Here is a 7,260-nt window from a genome sequence, read left to right on the forward strand (position 1 = left end):
TGGATCAGTTCCAGTTTGTGACTCCTGAGGATGTGGACAAGCTGATTGGAATGGTGCGGCCCACCACCTGTCCTCTTGACCCTTGCCCGACATGGCTTGTACTATCTGTCAGGGCGGTTGTTGTAGAAGGCCTGGTAGAGATTATAAATATGTCTCTGAGGGAAGGTAGGATGCCTCCTTGTCTTAAGGAGGCAATTACTAGACCGCTTCTGAAGAAGCCTACCTTGGATCCCTCAGAGTTAAGCAACTACAGGCCTGTCTCCAACCTTCCATGGCTGGGCAAGGTAATTGAGAGGGTGGTGGCCTCACAGCTCCAGACAGTCTTGGAGGAAACTGGTTATCTAGACCCATTTCAAACTGGCTTCTGGGCTGGCTATGGGGTGGAGACTGCCTTGGTCGGCCTGATGGATGATCTCCAACTGGGAATTGACAGAGGAAGTGTGACTCTGTTGGTCCTTTTGGACCTCTTGGTGGCTTTCAATACTATCGACCATAGTATCCTTCTGGAGCGTCTGAGGGGGTTGGGGGTGAGAGGTTCTGCTCTGCAGTGGTTCTGCTCCTACCTCTCGGGCAGGTTCCAGATGGTGTCCCTTGGAAACTGTTGCTCTTCAAAATCTGAACTTTTGTATGGTGTCCCTCAGGGCTCCGTATTGTCTCCGATGTTGTTTAATATCTACATGAAACTGCTGGGAGAGATCATCAGGATATTTGATACAGGGTGTTACCAGTATGCTGATGACACCCAAATTTATTTCTCTATGTCAGCATCGTCAGGAGAGGGCATAACCTCCCTAAATGCCTGCCTGGAGTCGGTAATGGGCTGGATAAGGGATAACAAACTGAGACTGAATCCAGATAAGACGGAGGTACTCATTGTGCGGGGTTGAAACTCTGGAGATGATTTTGATCTGCCTGTTCTGGATGGGGTCACACTTCCCCAGAAGGAACAGGTACTCAGTTGGGGGGCGTGCTTCTGGATCTGAGCCTCTCCCTGGTGTCCCAGGTTGAGGCAATGGACAGAGGTGCCTTCTATCAGCTTCGGCTGATAAGCCAGCTGTGTCCGTTTCTTGAGATAGATGACCTCAAAACAGTGGTACATCTGCTGGTAACCTCCAGACTGGATTACTGTAATGCGCTCTATGTGGGGCTGCCCTTGTATGTAGTCCGGAAACTACAGTTGGTTCAGAATGCGGCAGCCAGGTTGGTCTCTGGGTCATCCAGGAGAGACCATATTATTCCTGTATTGAAGGAGTTACACTGGCTGCCAATATGTTTCCGGGCAAAATACAAGGTATTAGTCATAACCTATAAAGCCCTAAACAGCTTGGGCCCTGAGTATTTAAGAGAATGTCTTCTTCATTATGAACCCCACTGCCCACTGAGATCATCAGGAGAGATCTGTCTGCATTTGCCACCGGCTCGTCTGGTGGCCACTCAGGGACGGGCCTTCTCTGTTGATGCCCCGAGGCTTTGGAATGCGCTCCCTAGTGAAATAAGAGCCTCCCCATCTCTGACAGCTTTTAAAAGGTCCTTAAAAACACATCTGTTTACCCAGGCTTTTAACTGATACTGTTTTGATTGTTTTTAATGTTGTTTTAGAGCATTGTTTTAAAAAAATTTAATTGATGTGTTTTAAATTTCTTGTTTTTGTTTTAACTAATGTTTTAATGCTGTTTTTATCTGTTGTGAACCACCTGGAGACATAAGTTTTGGGCGGTATAGAAATATGTAAAATAAATAAATAATAAATAAATAAAATAAAAACACCATTATTGACAGTATAATGTTATGCTATATGAGGTGTCACTCCCTTGCCGGAGGCCGCAGTCTCGAACTGCCTCCGTTGCTCTGCTCCTGTTCAAATTCTATTGAAGTGGGTTCAGAGGTGCTGGGGTGGGGGTTATTTGTCACCCTATTCCTCCGTCAACCCTCAGGGAAAGGAGACAGACTGCTCCTCACCAGGCCAAGTCAGCCCCATCTCTCCTGACGTCCTCATCCCTGGCCATCCAAATGCTAAATAAAGCCCTGCAATCAGGGCAACCCCAATCACCCTCTTCAATCTAGCTGACTCCCTCCTCCCTCCTTCCGCTATTGCCTGTCATAAGAACATAAGAACAGCCCTGCTGGATCAGGCCCAAGGAGGCCCATCTAGTCTAGCATCCTGTTTCGCACACTGGCCCACCAGATGCCGCTGGAAGCCTACAGGCAGGAGTTGAGGGCATGCCCTCTCTCCTGCTGTTACTCCCCTGCAACTGGTACTCAGAGGCATCCTGCCTTTGAGGCTGGAGGTGGCCTATAGACCTCCGACTAGTAGCCATTAATAGACCTCTCCTCCATGAAGTTATCCAAACCCCTCTTAAAGCCATCCAGGTTGCTGGCTGTTGCCACATCTCGTGGCAGAGAATTCCACAAGCTGATTATGCGTTGTGTGAAAAAGTACCTCTATCATGTCTTCCCACAGTCGTCTTTTTCTTTCTAAACTAAAAAGCCCCAGGTGTTGTACCCTTGCCTCATAAGAAAGGTGCTCTAGGCATCCTGGTCATCTTGGTTGCCCTCTTCTGCAACTTTTCCAGTTCTAGAATGTCCTTCTTTAGATTCGGTGACCAGAATTGTACGCAGTACTCCAAAGGTGGTCGCGCCATAGTTTTGTATAAGGGCATTGTAATATTAGCCATTTGATTTTCATTCCCCTTCCTAATGATCCCTAGCATGGAACTGGCCTTTTTCACAGCTGCTGCACATTGAGTCGACACTTTCAACGAGAGGCCCTGCCTTCTCCTCTTTGCCACCAGGAGGCAACCTGCTGGGCCTTGCTGCCCCGCCCACAGCTTCACAGGTTCACAGGTCTCCTGGCTCTCCCTGGCAACCAGGGAAGGTCCTGGGGGGCTTTGACTGTATCCGGGAGCAGTGCAGCCTCCAACTTCACAGCCCCATGACTGGTTGAGTAATTGGGCCCTCCTGCAGCTGGTGAGAAGTCCTGACATGAGGATAACTTGGCACTTTGAAACCCTGCTAGTACTTGAATGGGCTGTAAATGTGTGCCTGGCAGTAAGACCCAGGTGCCTTATTCTTTGATACCCACTTTGGGGCACCTTGCAAAAGGAGGGAGCTTCTGGCCTATTCTTTGCTGTGCCATAAACAACGCCACCACTGAAGATGGCTAGGAATGGTACTGCTGCTGCTGCTACTTTAGCAGGGGTCAGGTTCCGTGGACTTCTAGCAGGTCTCCTGATGTTTGTGATTCTGGCCTGGCTCCTCAGTCTGAGGTGCAGTTCTGGTTGCTGGTTGTGGCTTGTGTTGCATCTGTGACTCATGATGATCTCTGAGATCCATTTAAGACCTGCTGAAATGATTATGCACGTGACTCAGATTCCACACTAAGATTTCAAACTCTTATGAAAGGACCTGTGCATATTAGATCACCCGTTACCATAGCTTTTACAAATCCATAATCACACCAAAATCAAGCTGGAAAACCACTTTATAGTGACTTTTTAAAAGCTCAAGCATACCAGGGTGACTCAGACACTCAGACTGACCCTCCATGGGGCATCCCTTTTCATGGGGGTGCTTTCCAACCTTTCCCCCAGCATGTGTTAAGTAGGTTGATGGCTTAGCGTAAACACTTCCCCATGTTACTTAAAGCCGACCAGTGATTCATCCAGGTTGCATATGAATCACTATGAGCTCATCCAAGCTACAAGGTTCTGAAGAACCCAGCTATCACACCTCTACTGTCCCTTTTATGCAGTGCATCCCATAAGAATGTAAGAACAGCCCTTCTGGATCAGGCCCAAGGCCTATCTAGTCCAGCATCCTGTTTCACACTGTGGCCCACCAGATGCCTCTGAGAAGCCCACAAGCAAGAGTTGAAGGCATGCCCTATCTCCTGCTGTTGCTCCACTGCAACTGGTATTTAGAGGCATCTTGCCTCTGAGGCTGGAAGTGGCCTATAGCCACCAGACTAGTAGCCATTGATAGACCTGTGCTTCATTAATTGTCTAAGCCCTTTTAAAGCCATCCATGTTAGGGGCCATCATCACATCCCGTGGCAGAGAATTCTATAGCTTAATTATGTGGTGAGAAAAAGTCCTTCCATTTGTCGGTCCTAAATTTCCCAACCTTCAGTTTCATGGGATGACCCCTGCTTCTAGTGTTGTGAGAGAAGGAGAAAAATTTCTCTCTGTCCACTCTTTCTACTCCATGAATAATTTTATACATCATGATCATGTCTCCCCATATTCACCTCTTTTTCAAACTAAATTCCCCAGATGCTGTAGCCTAGCCTCACAAGGAAGGTACTCCAGGCCGCTGATCATCTTGGTTGCCGTCTTCTGTACCTTCTCCAGTTCTACAATGTCCCTAAGATACAGTGACCCGAAAGGAATTCAGTACTTCAAATGTGGCTGCACCATAGATTTGTATAAGAGCATTATAATATTGATCAAGATTAAGTACCATCAAGTCGGTGTCGACTCTTAGCGACCACATAGATAGATTCTCTCCAGGATGATCTGTCTTCAACTTTGCCTTTAAGGTCTCTCAGTGGTGTATTCACTGCTGTCGTAATTGAGTCCATCCCCCTTGCTGCTGGTTGTCCTCTTCTTCTCTTTCCTTCAACTTTCCCCAGCATTATGGACTTCTCAAGGTAGCTGGGTTTTCACATAATATGCCCGAAGTATGATAGTTTGAGCCTGGTCATTTGTGCCTCGAGTGAAAATTTTGGATTGATTTGGTCTATGATACATTTGTTTGTTTTCCTGTGTCTGTCCATTATATCCTCAAGAGTCTTCTCCAGTGCCAAAGTTCAAAAGCATCAATACTTTTTCTATCTTGCTTCTTCAAAGTCCAACTTTTGCATCCATAGAGTGTCACAGGGAGAACCATTTTCTGAATGATTCTAATCTTTGTAGGTATAGACACATCATGGCATCTAAATATCCTTTCCAAGGCCTTCATTGCAACCCTACCAAGTGCTAGTCTGTGGCATATTTCTTGACTGTTGATGGTCAGTCCTGAAAGGCAGAAGCTCTCCACCACTTCAATGTCTTCATTATCAATTCTGAGGCTGGTTGCTCTACTTGTTGTCATTAGTTTAGTCTTCTTTACATTTAGTTGTAGTCCCAGATGACATGTGCGTGCTAACACCCTCATGGGGGTACTTGGGCAACTGCCACTGCATCAGGAAGCTGCATGCAGAAGCCAAGAGCAGGTAAGTGTCTGCTCTCCTTTTTAATAAAGATTCTGCTTACCCTCCCCCTCCTTTCGGCACTAAACCAGTTCAGACCTCTTCCAAACTGGTTCGGTGCCAAACCAGTGCATGAACCTCGGCTCATGCACGTTCCTTCATTGAGGTAGAGTGCTCTGGTAGGGCTGGGGTTTCCATTTGGGGACATAAGACTGGCGAAGGGAGAAGGTTCTTGGGGCAGATCAGGCTGATGGTCAGAGTGGATTCTCTTGCTGTTACCATGAACAGAGGCTCTGTGGGAACTCCTGGTTTGGAAGAATGTGGTTCAACCCTTAAGGGTTCTTCAACCAGGAATTCATCTTCTGAAGAATACTATCTTCTTCCACATGGGAGTCACTGGCCTCAGGGCCTGATCCTGGGTGAATCCTCAGACAGTCAAATGAGTGGCTTCAAATTGTGATGCTCATGAAATTATCCTGTTACCTTTCCACTCTGGACCTTGATACTGCAGTTTTGAAAGAAAGAATAAACTATGTTGTGTTAGCAGCATACTTGTTTTGGATAATTACAGCATAAAACATTTATTTATTTATTCAGTTGATATACTGCCCTTCCTAAAGTGGCTCAGGGCGGTTTACATTAAAATAAAATAGAACATAATAAAACAATTACAATAAATACATTTGAAACCAATTACAACTAGATATAATTAAAAGTCAGGCTAAAAAGATGAGTCTTTAGGGCTCTCCTGAAGGCTTCCAAGGAAGACAGACAGACAAACTTACAACTGGGGTGAGGTATGAGGTACATTTCCCACCCAGTGTGGCAGGGAGTTTTCCCTTGCTCTTGGATGATGCACACACTAGATCCAGACGTCATCTTATGGTGGTCTGGCCATGACAAATATCCATCACACAAGAGATGACTCAAAAAGCACAAAGCCTTGGGTCTTCTCCATTCCTGTTTGCACCTCATGAGCTTCCTCCACAGTCCACAGATCACTTTCTTGAACTGGCTGAGGAATAAACCTGCCCTCTACTCAAGCGGCCTCGGGGTCTGTTGCAAGGGACAGAGTTTGTCCCTTCCCCTCCACCTGCTTCCCAGATTGGAGGCACATAATGGGAGAACATTCAGATCAAACCCTTCTTCATCAATCCATTAATTAACTGAAGGAAATTGCATGCGTGGAAAAGCCAATCCTTCTAATGGGGAAGAAAACATCTTTCCTTTGCTCTTAGTTGAAGCACACACCAGATGCAGATATCATCTTATGGTGGTCAAGGAGGCCACCTTTTACGATGGTGCCAGGGTTTTATAAGCAGTTTTCATAAAGTTCTGTTTTGTCTTTTTTTAAAAGAGAGAGAGAGAATCAGCTACCTGATTAATCAGGGAAGTTTTCAGTTGATCAAAACATTAATTGATTCATCTGACTGATGCATTGAATAAATGTCACAGCCTTACTCTGTGGCTTCATTCAGATGGAATGACAAACCTGACCTGGAATTCTGGTTAAAGGGATGAGTGGGGGAGGGGGGGTCATCAGAAAAATAATGGCCCCTCCTACAAACCCTGGAGCTGCATTCTGAAGGTGAGGGGGAGGGGTATTATATGGGGTTGTGTAAGGGCTTGGCATCCTTGGGCAACTGCCAAGAACCCAGAGCCTTAAGGCTTGCCCTCTGCTGACCTCTGAGACCACTTCTGTGCCCCTAGCTTTCATGTGATGATGGAGGAGTGACTCTCTCGGGGCCCAATGGGGTAGGAGGGGATCCATGCAGGGCAAGTTGCTGAGGGCCCCCTAGAACCTGGTGTCATATGACCCCAGCCCCAACCAGTAGCTTGGAGTCTGACCCCAAGAGGCAGGACCAGCAACAGACACAGCCTGGGCCCTGACATGAGGCCAGAGCCTGAGAGATGGAGCCCTTCAAGACAATGCCTAAGGAGACTGAAGTCCCCCAAACAACACCCTTGGAACCCAAGCCCCTGGGAGAGCCAGCTCCTCCCTTTTCATCACCCTCCTTGCTGCCTGCTCATCAGTTCTAGGGGAAGGCGAGGCAAGGTCTGCTGGAGAGGAG

Source organism: Hemicordylus capensis, chromosome 4 (assembly GCF_027244095.1).
Source record: "Hemicordylus capensis ecotype Gifberg chromosome 4, rHemCap1.1.pri, whole genome shotgun sequence".
NCBI lineage: Eukaryota > Metazoa > Chordata > Lepidosauria > Squamata > Cordylidae > Hemicordylus > Hemicordylus capensis.